Below are 16,845 nucleotides of genomic sequence, written 5' to 3'. Positions count from 1 at the left end.
CTTACACACACTTACAAAAAATCCACAAATTTGCGTATCAGTCGCTTTAAAAAGGTTAAAATGAATCGGTCTACAGAGTCTATTTTTACGCTTTATTAAAGAGCTCAAAATTTGAGGCAGTCCTTACTGTCATCCCGTCTTTTGAAAACTTAAGTCTTCTGTAACGTAATGATGCCCTCAAAATGTCACTGTAAACGTCGAACGGAAGTCTGTTTCCAAAGTTACCAAAGTATCTCTGGTTGCACATAATAAATATGACCGATTTCCCATATTTCAGTTCCAGTGAGTTGTTTTTTCACCTGTCAATTTTACGACAAAATGATGAGTATAACATCACAAAAAATAACCCCCCTGAGTGCTGAGTTTTGCCAAAGAGCTGGACACATCTTTCTAAGTCAAAGATTTGTCCTTTTATAGACTCTTTTGTTTTTGTACTCAGGTTCCGTTGTCTGGTCCTGTTTTGTTGTCCTCGAACACCAGAGCTGAGATTTGCTTCAAAAGCATGTTCTTTTAAGAAAAAGGCCCAAAACATATATTTCCTCTGAAGCTTTCATGGGTGAAACATAGTTGTGTTTCATCAGGAACACAACCTGTCTGTGACCACCTTTCACCCTGAAATCTACAAATGCAGGTTAAAGCTCCATCATGCAAAGAAGAAGCCAGATGTGAACAGAATCCAGAAACAGTGCAGTCTTCTCTGGACCAAAGCTCATTTGAAATCGTCTGAGTCAAGGTGGAAACCTGTTCTGTGATCAGATGGATGAAAGTGGTAACTTTGGGGTGCTTGAGACAAAGGAAGCCTGTTGTTGCTGATCTGTGCTACCTTTGGATTTTATTAGAATTATTGGATTTTATAGCAGATTTTATTTTAATTAATCTTTTTAATAGATTTATCATCTTATAAGAACTTGATTTTAAGTGAATATGAGCACTTGTATTTGTATTTTTATTGCTTTTGTTAAGGTACTGTAATGGTGTCTCCCTGAGGACCCGGAAATTCAGCCACACACACAGTGATAGATTCCAAGAAAGTAATTTATTCAGTCTGGGTAATGGAGGAGATGAGCAGGGTTTGGTCCAGTAGGAAGCGGTGGCGCCTTCCTCAGGTAAAGCAGGGAATAATATCCTGAAAGGGCTCCAGAAACAGTCAGGATGATCCACAATCCAAACAAGTAGAGATTGAAGAAGCCAAGAGTCATAAACAGGGGTAGGAGGCAGACTACTTAGCTGGGGCAGGCGAATATCCGTGGTCGTTCCAAAACAGGTCAAAATCCAGGAGAGCACAAGGCAGGAGCAGTCCGACAGGGGATGAGGCAAGAGAAGTCCAAGGGCCGTAACTGGGTCAAACACAGGAATCAGAAAACAAGAGTAAACGCTGGACATCAACAAGGGAAAACAATGCTGACCATCTGGCAGGGAAGCAAGGACTGGAGTGAGCTTAAGTAGGGAGGGGAGCAGGTGAAGAGAGTGAGCAATCAGGATTGCCACAGGTGGAGCAGATGAGCATGATGAGGGACTGGAGGCCCAGCAGAGCAGCAACCATGACAGGTACCTCTGATAAATTGTTGAGCTTCAGGAACTGGATATGTTTTTTATGTGAACATGGGACAAGAAAATACCAGAAAAAATGTAATCTATCATCTATTCTCACTTCACTTATCTGTGGTAGCGAGGGGCAGCAGCCTAAGCAGGAAAGCCCAGACTTCCCTCTCTTCGGCCACTTCTTCAAGCTCCTCCTGGGGGATCCCGAGGCGTATCCAAGCCAGCTGAAAGACATAGTCCCTCCAGTGTGTCCTGGGTCTTTCTTGGCGTCTCTTTCTGGAGGGGCATGCCTGGAACAACCCCCAACTCTAGGAAGCATCCTAACCAGGTCCCTGAGCTACCTTATCTGGCTCCTCTGAATGTAGAAGAGCAACACTTCTACTCTGATCTCCTCCTGGATGGCCGAACTTCTCACCCTATCTCTAAGGAAGAGCTTAGCCACCCTGAGGAGGAAACTCATTTCAGCCACATGTATTCATGATCTGGGTCTTTCATTCACCACCCACAGTTGGTGACCCTAGGTGAGGGTAGGAACATCGATGCACCTGTAAATCCAAAGCTTCTCCTTTCAGCTCAGCTCTGTTTTCACCACACCAGATGTTACGACCCAACTTCTAGGGGTATGTGGAAGGGCGTAACAAAGAAAATAAATGCGATGCGGACTGCTGTTAAAAGGTAACCAAGCACATTTTATTTGTACAAGTGTGGAACAGAGAGGAAACCTGTAACAAACGAAACAACCAGGTGTTAGGTTTAGCAGAACTGCTGAAATAAATATACAAAACATACACCAGAACCCACTGAGTGCAAACCACGAAATGACTAAACTCAGTGAGGAAATTAAATCAAACAGAAAACAGCAGTTCCATAAACTAATGTGACCGTTGTCACAAACAAAACCCTAAACTAGCCCAACACCAAAACAAAAGATAACCACAATGGCAGAACACAAAGGTGTAGCAAAGGTTGAACTAAAACTGAGTGTAAAACAAAAGGTAAGTCCAGACTAAAACGGACTGATCTACCGTCCCCCACTGGGAACACACAAGCAGCCAGGATTTATCCTGCTGCACTCACTCGAACAGTCACACACCAAACAGACTACCACATAGCGCAGCGGACACCCAGTAAACCATGCTACCAATTTTCTGCCATACTCGGAGACGAGGCCACCTGCGCTGACCAGCCTCGCTCCTACAACATGACTACAGTGAATAAGGTGAGGGGAAGCAGCCTGTGCCAATCCAGCTTCCCCTCCCGACTGAACTCTGCAGCAGCCTTTTCAATGTTTGCTTTCTCCACCAGAAGTAGCCGAAAGGAAGCCTTTTCAAAACAGCTCTTACTCGTGTCCACAAGACAAAATGGCCGAGTCATTCCCAACGCGTAACTCCAGGGAACCTTCCAGATGATAAAAGAAAGTCTCCCGGACGAGCCCCCATTTGTTACGTCCCAACTTCTAGGGGTATGTGGAAGGAAGTTGGGTCTACATCACTGCAGACGCTGCACTGATCCTCCTGTAGATCGTCCCTCACTCCTGAACAAGACCCTGAGACACTTGAACTTCTCCACTTGGGTTGGAGCCCATTCCCGACCTGGAGACCTTTTTCTGGATGAGGACCATGGTCTCTTATTTGGTGGGGCTGAATCTCGTTCCAACTGCTTCACACTCTGCTGCTAAGCGCTCCAGTGAGAGCTGGAGATAATGGTCTGATGAAGCCGACAGAACCACATCATCTGCAAAAAGCAGAGACCCAATCCTGAGTCCACCAAACCAGATCCCCTCAACACCTTGGTTGATACTGGAAAATTCTTGTCCCTACCTTTTAAAGACGTCTAGTCACTACATCCCATGTGTTTAAAAGATTTTCACCCCATCAAGACAGTCAGATGGTAAAAGGCCCTGCTGCCATTTTCCTCTTCAGCTTCTCTTCACTAGATTTTAAAGATTTATTTATTTCTTCCACATCATTGCTGAGGTGAAAACATAGTGCAGCACATACGCAAATCTACTTTGCCTCACATCAAGATGTGACATTTCTGAAATGTGAAATAAATTGATATAGTCCAATTAGACTGAGGCTGCCGTTGGCTCAGCACCACAACCCACCCTGCCCTGTCTCTCTCAGCCTTGTTGCATTTGCTTTACATTTGCATGCTCACATCCAGAGCTCTTAATTATATGTTGTTGTGTGGGGGCATTTGGCTGCAACAGCAAGGAGCCAAATTCTGATGCTGCGTGGCGGATAGCCACCACAGCTAGGATGCAGCTAAAAGCTTATCCCAGCAGGGGGGAGGAGGAAGGCTGGAGGAGAGGGAGCAGGCCAAGCCACAGCCAAACAAAGAAGAATCCACCAAACTGGATGATGGAGGACTAGGAGGTCCTCTGTGGGAGGAAAAGGACACTTAAATATCCATGAGAGATACAGAGAAATGACCGAGATGAATAATAATACGAAAAACTAAACAGTAAGAAACTAAAAGGTTCTTATCTAATTCACATGTATCATCTGACAGATGGAAACCTACAGACAGTAAAGAACAATTCTGTTTTTGGCAAATACAAAGAAGTCAGGGTGAAAGTTTTAATCTGATCTGTTTCTACTTTGTGAAATTTGTTTGCATTAAAATATGAAATTAGCTGTTACCACACTTATTTGTAGAGTGTAGTAAATATGACACATTATTCAAAGAAAGGCTCAGAACATGTTTGCAGGAGTAAATTCAGTTTACAAGCTAACAACATGTTAAAATAGCCTAGCAGCAGACTGTAAACATTAGACTGCAACATTACAGCTGGAAGCTCAGATTTGATGCAAGCCCCAACCCCCACCCTTTTATTTTTATTTTTTTTTATGAGCTTTGAACATAATCATGACTGTGTGTAAAAAACACACAATTAAAGGGAGCAACACGCAATCACAGATAGCTTTCTTAGACTTCTCCTTTCTCTTAATTTATGTCAAAATATACCTTTGGATATGTGATTTTTAAGCGGTTACATGCAGGGCACCAATTACAAAATGGCTTTTGGGGGAGCCTTATTTTCAGGCATGCACAGCACCTTTACAAATCATGTGTGTGCACATGGATTAATGGATTAATAAGCCAATATCACAATATACTCCAATATGTGGTAATAATTTTTTCTTACTGGGTAAGTTGGATAGAGCGTTCAAAATATGGGCTAATAATAGAAGCGTCTAAACAGAAAACCTTTACAAGAATAACACTTTAATGACATTAGAAAAATTAACTTTAAAGTATGACATTCCAAGTTCCTGCAGGTACAAGATTTCATACATCGCAATGGCTAACAGACAATTCAACTTCCCGAACTTTTATCTCTTAAAAGATAAAAGATCCTAAAAACAAGGGTTTGATTTCATGCTGGTACAGTTGGTTAGTACAAGGCTCTGGTGAAACTTTAAAAAGTTGACTTTTAGAAGATGAATGGAAATCAGTATGTAAAAAATCTCAGAGACTTACTACTAACACCAGAGTAAAATTGTTACAATACAATTGGCTAATGCAGACATGCATTACACCTCTTAAATTAAATAAATACAATAATAATAATATACCAGACACATGTTATAAATGTAATGAAGAACAGGGGACGTTCATACATTGTGTTTGGGAATGTAAAAGAAATAGAAAATTTTTGAAAAGCGGTATTAAACAAAATCAGGCCCATCATCTCAGTTAAGATACCGTTAGATCCAAAATTGATATTGCTGCATTGGTATCCAATAAATCTGGAAATGAGACTATACCAAAGTAAATTAGTAGGCTAGGTAATAAAACAGGCAAAAAAACCATAGCTAATAAATGGAAAAATGTTGATCCCCCTAACATTGGCACATGTAAATCAATGGAAGTAATAACGTATAAATTAAAGAACGATATGACTTATATGACAAAATTTGGAAACCATTTAACATATTTCTTGAGCAAGCAGATGGCAGGGAATTTATAGAGGAAGGAATTACAGAATAGGACTTTTAAACACAATAAATACACAGGAAGGTGGTTATTTTGTTTTGGTTGGAGATAGATATTTACTTACTTACTTGTTGTTGTAGAACATAATGGTTCATTGGTCAAAAGTCCTGTTTTAATTTATTATTTGTGGTTTTTTGTTTTCTTTTGAATGGTTGTATCAAACATCTAAGTTAATGAACTTATGTATTTATATATTTATTTCATTTTCTTTATTAATCAAATTTTGTTGACTTCTTTGTTATATATATATATATATATATATATATAAGTCATTGTATGTGTAAGTATTTGGTATTTATATTTTAAAAAGAGGGGGTAGGATTGTACATAGGAGGGACCATAACATTTGGCACTCAAATGTTATGGTATGTATAAAAATTTTGTCATGAATAAAAAATCAATGCCAGGGCCAAGGGCATGCTGACATCTCACTCCAGAGCTAGAAAGAGTGGGGGCTGGTTGCTGCAATTAGAGTGGAAGGGGAAGAGGCCAGTGGAAGAGGAAGGGAGGGTTTTATGGGCATACTCCACCCAAATGAGGTGTTTGTTCCAGGAAATGGGATTTCGAGATGTCAAGAACTGAAGACTCTTTTCCAAATCCTGATTAAGCCGCTCTGTCTGTCTATTGAGCTCTGGGTGTTATCCTTAAGACGAGCTCACTGTTGCTCCCAGCAGAGTAGAACTCAGAATTTGGAGATGAACTGAGGGCCCCAATCAGATACCACATCCCAGGAAAATCCATGAAGCCTGAAGACATGGGTCAAAGGAGCTTCTGCTGTCTCTTTGACCGAAGACAGCTAAGGAGGGAAATATAAGGAGCCAGTTAAGAAAATCTGTCAACCATTGTAAGGATTGTGGTGTTACCTTCAGATGGTGGAAGACCGATGACCCAGGGACAATGAGGGACCTGCAGTGGCTGGAGAAGGCTTGCTAGGGGTTGATGAGGAGTCTTGTGCTGAGCACAGATGGGACAGGCAGCAACATACTCCTTACATCCATATCCATAGCAGGCCACCAAAAACGCTGTTGGATCACAATAAGGACTCTTGGATGGCATGTAAGGTTCGAAGAATGGGCCCAGTGCATCACCTGTGAAAGTAACTCTGGGTAAACAAACAGCCGGTTATTGGGACAGCCAGCTGGCACAAATAAGTTCCTTAAGGCCTGTATGACCTGGCTCTCCACCTCCCAGGTGACAGATCCAATCAGAAAGCTGAGTAGGAGGATTGGCATGGGCCTACAAATTTAGAGCAGACTCAAAAACACGCTTTACATTCTTGAGTCCTGAATGATAGGACAAATAATAAGGGCCCACCTGGCTTGACAGGAATAAAGGTGCTTGGCTGACTATAGATATTCCAGATTCTTATTATCAGTCCACACAAGAAAAGGCTGCGCTGTGACCTCCAGCTAGTGTCTCCACTCCTCCAATGCCACCTAAATGGCCAGCAATTCCCTATACCTATTACCTATTACTAACATCATAATTCCTGTCTGCTGGGAACAGCTTCCTGGGGAGGAAAGTGCATGGGTGCAGCTTGTTTTTGCGAGGGTTCCACTGAGAGAGCACTGCACCAACCCCCATGTTGGAAGCATCAACCTCTAGCACAAACTATCAGGAGGGATCAGGTATCGGATCAGGGCAGAGGTGAACCAGCGGCAGAGGTTTTTAAATCTGTGTCTGCCTCAGGAGACCAAAGGAAGGGACTTCAGGAGAGGCATGAGAGTGAAGAAGAGCAGCCACAGAGCTGAGTTTCCAATGAATGTCCTGTAAAAATTGGCAAACGCCAGAAAACGCTTCAGCTGCTTGCAATTCTCTGGAGTCGGCCATTCACTAACTGCCTTGACCTTATCTTGATCCATGTGGATCTCCCTTTCAGTGATGATGTAACCTAGGAATGATACTGTAGGGATATGAAATACGCATTTCTCTGCCTTGACAAAAAGCTGGTAGTCAAGTAGTTGCTGCAACACTCGGTGGACATGGGTCTTGTCAAGTTTAGGGTCTGGAGAGAAAATAACAATATTGTCTAATTAAACAAAGACAAAGTCATTCAACATATCTTTAAAAACCTCATTTACTAGAGCCTGGAAGACAGCAGGTGCATTGGTGAGACCAAAGGACATCACCAGGTACTCATAATGATCTGGGTGTTAAACGCAGTCTTCTATTCATCCCCTTTGCGGATTTGGACTGGGTAAAAAGCATTCCAAAGGTCCAGTTTGATGATGATCTTGGCTCCCTGTAACAGCTGAAAGGCAGAGGTGATAAGTGGTAGTGAATACCCATTTTTGACAGTGATGTTAAAAACCTCTGTAGTCAATGCAGGGCTTGAATGTCTTGTCCTTCTTCTCCACAAAGAAGAATCCAGCTCTGACGGGTGAGGATGAAGGATGGATGATACCTGCTGCAAATGCTGAGTCCACATAGTGCTGCATGGTCTGCATCTCAGGGGGAGAGAGTAAGTACAAACGTCCTTTGGGGGCATTGAGCCTGGCAGAAGTTCAATAGCGCAGTCATTGGTGCGATGAGGGGGCAAAGACATAGCTCTGACCTTACTAAAAACTTCTTTTAGGTTGAAATAACACTGAGGAACTTTAGATAAGTCAGGAAAATCAACATCAGAAGAAGACTGAGCAGCGTGTGGGGCAGCAGCAGATGGAGATATGGGGAAGCAACTCTGGTTACAGGCCTTCCTGCAGGGCAAAATCCTGCCAGTGGGACAGTCAATGTGTGGGTTGTGCTTTTAAGCCATGGAAAACCCAGAATCGTAGGATAGTGAGCAGAGCTAACAATGTGAAAGTCAATTAGTTCTTTATATCCATCAGAAAAAGTTATTTGTAGCAAGGTGGCGCAGTGGGTTACTCGCCAGAGCAGATGTCCATCCAGAGCTGTAGCGTTAAGGGGTTTCCCTAGTGCAGTTCAAGTCTTAAATCCCTGGTGAGTTGCATGTTGATCAAGCATGAATCAGCGCCTAACTCCACCAGTATCACATGCAGATGAGAAACAAAGGTAGAGTATAAAGTTAGTGATACAGTCGGCCTTAAGTCATCGTCATTTAAATTAGTTGGGCTGACCAACAACCTCCCTTTTTCCGAAGAAGCTTTCTTCAAGGTTAGGCAGGCAATGATGGCATGGCCAAGCTGAGCACAGTAGATGCACACTCCCTCGTGAATGCATCACTGACGCTCAACTGGGGTTAGTGCTGTTCTTCCCAACTGTATGGGCTCTGCCGGTGGTGGGGAAGAGGCAGAGGTGGTTGGGCATAGAAGAGATCGAACCTCAGGGGGATGAAGTGCTCCAAGAGGAAGATGAGCATCTGGGCAGGCTGGGAAGGGAGCTGGACTGGGCCTTCTCCTTCTGTCTTTCCCCAATTCTCTTATTTATCTTAATGGAAAAGGCAATCAGCTCATCCAATGAAGGAATTCCACAGGATGCAGCAGATCCTTTAAAAAGGCGTCAAATAGGGCACTTTTGTTCCAGCCACTGTCCACTGCCACTGAAACACTGCCTGAAACATTCCTTTTACCTTGCTCAAGGTGCAGCAGAGATCGGGCAGCCTCTCTTCCAGGGGAGATGGTCTGAAAATTCTGTGCAAAAGACAAGCTGAACTAAGAAAAAGTGTAGCAGATGAGTGAACCATGAAACCATTCAGCAGTGGCCCATGCTTCTGCTCGACCAGTCAAATGTAAAATAATATTAGCCACTCTGGATCAGTCAGAGGGATAAGCAGCAGCGTTACGTTCAAAATGAAGCCCACACTGGGTCAAGAAGGCTTTACAAACCCTGGAATCACTAGAGATGAGGTCAGGTGAGCTGTATTGTTTGGGGATGGTTCTGATCTTTGTTTTGATGCATACTTTGTGTAAATTTCATTCCTTTGAACAGGTTTTCCTACAACCGGTTTCCAGGCAACATTTAGAAATGAAATTTATAATAGAATAAAAGAAAAATATATAATATATATTTTAAATACAATAAAAGGATTTTATATTTTTACATTTTAAGTGGCTTGTAGTGTAACCTGTATTGTGTATGTCTTATATTTCACATGTTTATGAAACATGAAATATTTTTTCAGGAAATATATATAAAAAGAAAACTGTTTAATTTTAAACTATTATGGTAAAATGTCATCTGCAGTCTTCAAACTGCCAAAACAATGGACACCCATTTAAAGGCTGTTCTCTTATAAATGGATGGATGTGGATGGACAACACAAATATATCATAAAATTTAAAAGCTAGAATAAATTATAAAATACATCTCTACATACATTTTAATGACCAAATTTGCCTCAGTGATAAACAGGACAAGGAAATTATGCAGCTATATTTTTATAGATTTTACAGGAGACAGCAGGGTGATGGACGTCCTCCCACCTACATTAGTAACACTGAGATTGAAAAGATAACAGCTTTCAGTTCTTTGGTGTTCACATCACAGAAAACCAGAGGACTTTCTGGTCGTTCACAGACTGACATGGTGGTCAGAAAGTATGAGGGGCCGTTTGAGACATTATTAAGAATTACCCTGTGAAATTTGAGTCATTCACATATTATAATAAAACCTCTCATACACTATACGCACGTTTTTTTTTTTTTTTTTTAACTTGTCCTGACCAACATCATAGCAGCAAAATGATAATCTGGTTACTGTATCGTGCTGAACAAATTTGCTCTGCCAAGGGGAGGCCTATGGGTAAGGCTCCTCTTTGATAATCTGATTCATTTATTTATTTATTTACTTTGAATCACGGAATCTATGTAATCTTGCTGGACCTGACCGGAGGGGACAGAAAAAGATGGAAAATAGCAAAAAGAGCAAAAGAGAAAGAAGAAAGGAGACAAAAAGATCACAGACAGAAGGAAACGACCCTTCAATCCACACCATCACCAGACAACAAACTGTTACACCTGTACATGAACACACCAGAAAATTTCCTACAACTTTTACAAAAACAGAAACACACACACAGAAAAAACAGGGCTGCCAGTCATTAAGAGTTTTTAAATAATAACCAAATCAAAAAGACACAACAGCGACCAGATACTAACTCACAGGAAAAATACAAAAAGAAAAAAAAATTTAATAATTATCGCTTAGTATTAAAACCCACTAGACAACTCAGTGACTGTGTCAGATGAGAAACAAGGAGTGATCAGTGATGAAGAGTGGTGAGTGAGATCATGCAAATGTGACCATGCTTCCACGGAGGCCAGAGGCAGACCAGGGCCTGGGCCGGGCCCTCAGCAGCAGACCCGGAGCACCAACCCAAGCCACCCCACCACAAAGAGGACTCCAGCCCCACCCGAAGGGCGGCAGAGGAGAGCCCCAGCAAGAGCCCCCCACGGTCATGGGGCACAGGCCCCAGTGGGCCAAGATCAGCAGCCGCCGGCCCCGCCAGGGACCGGCCACCCAGGGCAGCCCAAGCGAAGGGCCCAGGGCCCTAGGAGCCAAGAGGCAGCCGCCCCACCCCCCAAAGGCAGAGGGCCCGTAACATGCCAAGGAGGACCAGGCCCCCCCAGACAGCCACCTGGCACAGGCCAGCACACACCCCGATGTTCCAGCCGCACACCCCGGGAACCAGGGTGCTATCGGCCCCCTCCCCCCACTCCCCACCTACTTCAATCTGCACCCCATATAACCCCATACTCACACCCTCCCCCGCGCCGCACCCACAATCCCTCACCACCACACAGTCACGCCACACACAACCCACCCACCATGCCCTGTGGGGGACACCCCAGGCGGACCAGCGGACAGCGAGCCCCAAGCTCCCCCCTTGACCCAACACCCACAGCCAGCAGCCCACTACCGCAGCCACCCCGGGACCCGGCCCCGGGGCAACCACCCCCCCCCTCCCGCCCACCCCCAGCCACACACAGGGGGAGCAGGGGTGTGAGAGGTCCCCAATACCCTCTCCCTTTTCACCGTTTCCTCCGGGAGCTTCAGGTGGGTTTTGATGAAGTTTTTCACCATGGTCTCAGGGTCCTCCTCCGTCTGCACTGGAATCCCTGCAAATACCAGGTTCTCTCTCATGCACCGTGCCAGCAGATCGATCACCATTTCCTTCATCTTCTTATTTTCTTCCGAGAGACGGGTCAAGCCCTCGGTGAGGGATTTTACCGACTCTCTGAGACCAGCATTTTCTACAGCCAGAGTTTCCACCTGCTTCTGGCTGAATTCTAGTGATTCCCGTAGCGCCTGGAACTCCTTGTGAAGAATTTCTACCAGGCTCAAACGCGCATCAAAACTACTGAGTTTCTTATCTATAGAGATCAGAACATCTGTTGAGTCGTTCCCCGGTGGTGAAATAGCTCCAGGTGAATCCTCATTTCGCTGTCTGCTGGACTTGGATGAGGTGGAGGGGGTGGACGTGTTGCTTGGTTTCCCCATGACGATTCTGTCGTAACAACGATCTATAAAATCTGTCAGGCTGGCCAAATCCTCCCCGCTGTGCTCCAGAGTGTACCTTTTAAAGACACTGTTTTCCTACTTTAAAGAATATTTTGATTAGGCTGGCACAAAATACAATTGAATGAAAGTATAAATGTTTGGGCGCGCCTAGTTTGAATCTGCCGTCTCCCCCGGAACTACGTCACCTACAGCATTAGCGTCACTTACCTGCCACCTGCTATACGCACGTTGACAAGTGACATCACGGCCACGTGCTCATTGACCCAGTTTCCAGTTGGAGGGCAAGAAAAGCCGGTGCCCTCCACTGTTGGAAGATGTGAAGTTGACAGCAAGCTACACTAAATCTAAATCTCGCCCTGAAATAGTATTAAATCAGTATGGTTAACACGTGTAGCGCTGTAGCCTGCACAAATAGACGAAAGAAGGACAGACATGTCAAATTTCATAGGTTTCCAGCGGATGTAAAACGCTGAAAGCAGTGGATAACAGCCATGAGGAGAATGCGACTGGATATGAATTCTTACCCTGCTTTGCATGTGCAGTGGGCAGACACTACGTAGCCTTTTAATTTTTCCAAGCAGATCCACACCTGATGCTTCCGTTTCTTGTCGGTTATCTTCTGCGATGGCATTACGGCACACTTTAAGAAACACACTACGTTCATGCGTTCATTGCTGTGGTACAATATCTCCCCCACATGTCCAGACACAAAGAAGTTATAGCCATCTAGTGACTTGTATGCCTTCATCGCCTCTGCTGTATAAATTCCTGGCGTGTTAATGAGGTAGTCGTAGATATCGTCATACTGAACTGGCGGCCATTTCTGAGGACTGTCAACCCATAGATCGTCAGCTATTTTAAATGGGTCTGTAAGCTTTTCGTTAAATACTGTTAGCTTTGCACTGTACCTTTCGTGATCATCTGCACAAAGATGATCTAAATTAGTAATACCTAAATCTTTAGTTTTTATTATGTGAACAGATTTGGTCAAAATGACGATATACTTGTACACTACAATGTTTTGGTCATCACGAAAGCAAATCTTTTTGCCCTCCAGCGTAATGCGCATGCGCGGGATCACCGGACGTAAATAATAACATTCAACGTGCGTATACTGAAACTGCCTCATATATACTATACTGAAATTTCCTCTCACATACTTTACTGAAATACTCTCACATACTTTACTGAAATACTCTCACATACTGTCACGCCCTCTCCTGGTCTGCCCAAGCCTTTCCTTCCTTTCCTCAGTAATCACTCCCCTTATTGCTCAAACCTGTCACAGATCAGCCACACCTGTCTCCCCTTCACCCGTCAGCTCTTCTATACCCCACCACCACAGTCACTCCCTGCCGGACATAACCTACGCACCTGATGGACTCACTCCCTTTCCCTTCCAGGCTCCATGGTATCTCCAGTCGGCTCCGCCAGGGTCTGCATCAGTAAGATCTGTTATCTAAGTTCCTAGTAATAAAGATCTGTTAACCTTCCATTGTCTCCAAGGGGTCCATGCGTTACACATACTATATTGAAATGCAGCCCCTGTCTCATCCTTGACTCAGTGTTTGATAAAGGAAGTTCTCAACCCTTTGTTACTGTTTTCATTTGTCAGTGTTTAAGTCAGTGTTGACGCACCCTGCTTATGTAAGTAAGAGTTTATTTCGAGTACATACAAAACCAAATGTCCCGCCATGAAAATTCCAAACACAAAAAAGAAAAATTAAACAAACATCATGCTCGTAAAGGGGTATGAAGAAGTAAAAGTTATTAAATCCCACCCCTTCTCCAAAGTTAAAATAATATTTTCCACTTCCTGTTAATTTTCCATCTGAACTTTACAGTGTAACTGAAAATGTACTATGTAAATGAGATAGTAACTGCGTGGTTGTATTTATAAGGTTATATTAAAATTTGTGGCCGGGACACGGACATTTTCAACATGACATCTTGTTTGCAGAAAGCGTAGCAGGTGTAGCTTCTGTTCCATGGCAGTGGGATTGTTTAATTCTATTGATGTGGTCATGAGTTTATGATGACTAAGTGAAGCAGCTGGCTTCTTCAATACTAGACTGGCCTCAGCAGATACTATTAGAAGGGTTAGGCCTAACACGACAGCAACCGGATAACTGACAGTAGCAAGTCTGAATGAGGACACGCTAACTAGCCACCTAGCATAACTCGGCCATTAAGATATGCAGTGCTGTCAAAGGAAGACCTGGACGGCACTGGACAACATCCTCTTCACCTGCGTTTGGAGTATTCTCTAGGATATGACTCACAGTGCTGTGCAGGTCTTTGTTTTACAGCACTGTATATACCAATGGCCGAGTTATGCTAGGTGGCTAGTTAGCGTATCCTCATTCAGACTTGCTACTGTCGGTTGTCCGGCTGATGTCGCGTTAACCCTTAATAGTCTCTGCTGAGGCCAGAATAGTATTGAAGATGCCAGCTGATTCATTGAGATTCCTTCTAGGCGAATGAACAAATATTAATCCAGCATAAGTCTTCGCAAAACATCTGTCATGATGTTCTCCAACTTCTTCTTCGGTTAGTTTTGAAAATGCGCTCCTGTTTTTTTCTACTACGTGACTTCTGTTTCAACTGAAATGACTTCCTTAAAAAAGTAAAATTCACTCTCACACACACTAGTAGAATTCCTTTCATACATGGTGGTGAAATGCGATTTCAGAAATTTCAATATAGTGTGTGAATGATTTCAGCAGAGTTTAAGAGCATTTAAGTATAGTACATAAGAGCAGATTTCAGTATAGTATGTGAGAGTATTTCAGTATAATATTTGAGAGCATTTCAGTATATTATGTGAGAGGAAATTTCAGTATAGCATATAAGAGGCAGTTTCAGTATAGTGTATGAGAGGTTTTTCTATAATGTGTGAATGATTTCAGTATGATATATGAGATGTTTCACCATAGTGTATGAATGATTTTAATATGATTTATGAGAGGTTTCAGTATAATGTGTGAATGATTCAAATTTCACGTGTCTGTGAGAGGGTAATTCTGAATAATGTCTCAAACAGCCCCTCATAAGGAAGGCCCACCAGGTGTACGTTCCCTGAGGAGACTGAGGTAGTTTGACGTGACCACCAGCATCCTCACAAACCTCTACAAGGACAGCCTCCAGCAGGCTGCATCACAGCGTGGTAGAGGAACTGCTCCAGCCATGGCAGGAAAACATCAAAGACAGCGAAAACATTCTCATCTATTCAGAACATGTTCTTCAAAACCTACCAGCACACTTTATCTGGATCGTAGTGGATTGTACTGGATCATAACCAACACACGCACTGTTCTCTTTCTTCTAACTAATGTTTGTTGTAAACGCCACTCCACTTGGGTAAGGATCAGGTGTCTCAGTGTCAGTCAATGCAGCATTTTACAGTCTTTAATGTAGTTCTACATCAACAACACTTTGTTCTTGATCAGTGGTTCACAACCGGGGGTCCGGGACCCCTCAAGGGGGTCTGTGAGGCTTTGAACATTCAGAACCATTGTGATTAATGTCCACAGATTGTCCTTTTTTAAGGAAAGAAAGTAATGCTATATGTTGTTCATTTGACTTTGGCTTAAAGGCCAGGACTCAGCCAGAATACATTCTTTATGGTAAGAATCTCACTGTTAAAAGCATAAAACCAAGCATGGTTTCAGCACGAGGTGGGCAGGGGGTCCATGACTTTTTAGAATATGCATAAAGGGGGTCCCTGAGAAAAATAGGTTGGGTTCTCCTCTGCCACCCTCTGGGGTGGTCTTTACCTGTAAAAGCTGTAGGGAATTCTCTGTTATCTTTCTGTACCAGTGTAGCAGTTGGTTTCTGGTGTTAGGTTGGATTGAAGGGTCGTTGCTTCTATCCACTGTATCATTGTCTCCTCTTTCCTTTTTACTTCTGTTTGCTATTATCATTTTTTCTGTCAGCGCCGGTCAGGTTCAGCAAAATTACATAAATTCCATAATTCAAATAATTTTTTTTCTATCTTTAAAAAAAAGGGTCTCCTTTATGCCCCCCTTTTCCTGGTCAGTGCCCCTACCTGCTCCCATAAAACTTTTCCATCCCTGCATATCTGAAGTATAAATTCTTGGTTAGAGAGGAGTCCTGCTCGGATCTGTATCTCAGAACCTGTTATAATTTCCCTTCAGCACATTCATGGGCCCTAAAAGGTAAAACCCTGTCTATTCAGCATGTGCTCAGCACCAATGATTAAAAGAAGACATTCCCTTGTTTCTTGTCACTGTTTCACTCTGACTAGATATCTGAACCCTGTGATGGACTGCGTCTTGCATGCTATTTGCTGGGATAGGCTCCAGCTTCACTGCAACTCTGAATTGGACTAAACAGTATAAAAAATGGACGAACGAACGGACGGACGGACGGACGAACGAACGGACGGACAGACGGACGGACGTAGGAGTAAGGTTGAGCATGTCCAGAGTTCCTTCACGTGATCTGACTTCTCACTAATGCTGGTTATTTCTCAGTCAGCTGATGCTCTCTGACTCTGGATATGTGCATGTTCATGTAAAGTAGCAGAGCTGACAGCAGGTGACTAATCACAGTGGTTTAGAGGCTGAAAGCAACAGAACTACTGCAGCCAAAACAAGAAAAAAAAATACAAAAAGGACAAAATGAATAAGACTAATGAGCCATGTCATTAAAACAAGAGAATATCTGTAGTTGGACTGTGTCTGGACTCTGGAGAAGGTAGTGGAGCAGATGAAGCTCTCTAAGAACAGGGTGATTCTTTCCAATCAGAGCCACCCCCTCAACCCAGTCTTCTCCCGCCAGAGGAGCTTCATGAGGTCCAGACTCTTCTCTCTGGGGGGCTCCACTGAGAGGCTGAAAAACTCTTTTGTCCCTTGTGCC

At 43.3% G+C, this 16,845-nt stretch overlaps 1 long non-coding RNA gene across 1 annotated transcript; it reads left to right on the top strand.

Annotated features, from left to right (window-relative positions):
• Positions 1–664: 664 nt before the first annotated feature.
• Positions 665–9,096, top strand: LOC121631527. Its single transcript, XR_006008757.1, has 3 exons — positions 665–766; positions 2,140–2,141; positions 9,084–9,096. It is a non-coding gene; the product is annotated as an uncharacterized LOC121631527 (long non-coding RNA).
• The last annotated feature ends 7,749 nt before the right edge of the window (positions 9,097–16,845 follow it).

This window comes from Melanotaenia boesemani, chromosome 20 (genome assembly GCF_017639745.1).
Source record: "Melanotaenia boesemani isolate fMelBoe1 chromosome 20, fMelBoe1.pri, whole genome shotgun sequence".
In the NCBI taxonomy this organism is placed as follows: Eukaryota; Metazoa; Chordata; class Actinopteri; order Atheriniformes; family Melanotaeniidae; genus Melanotaenia; species Melanotaenia boesemani.
This window is presented reverse-complemented; position numbering and strand designations above follow the sequence as displayed.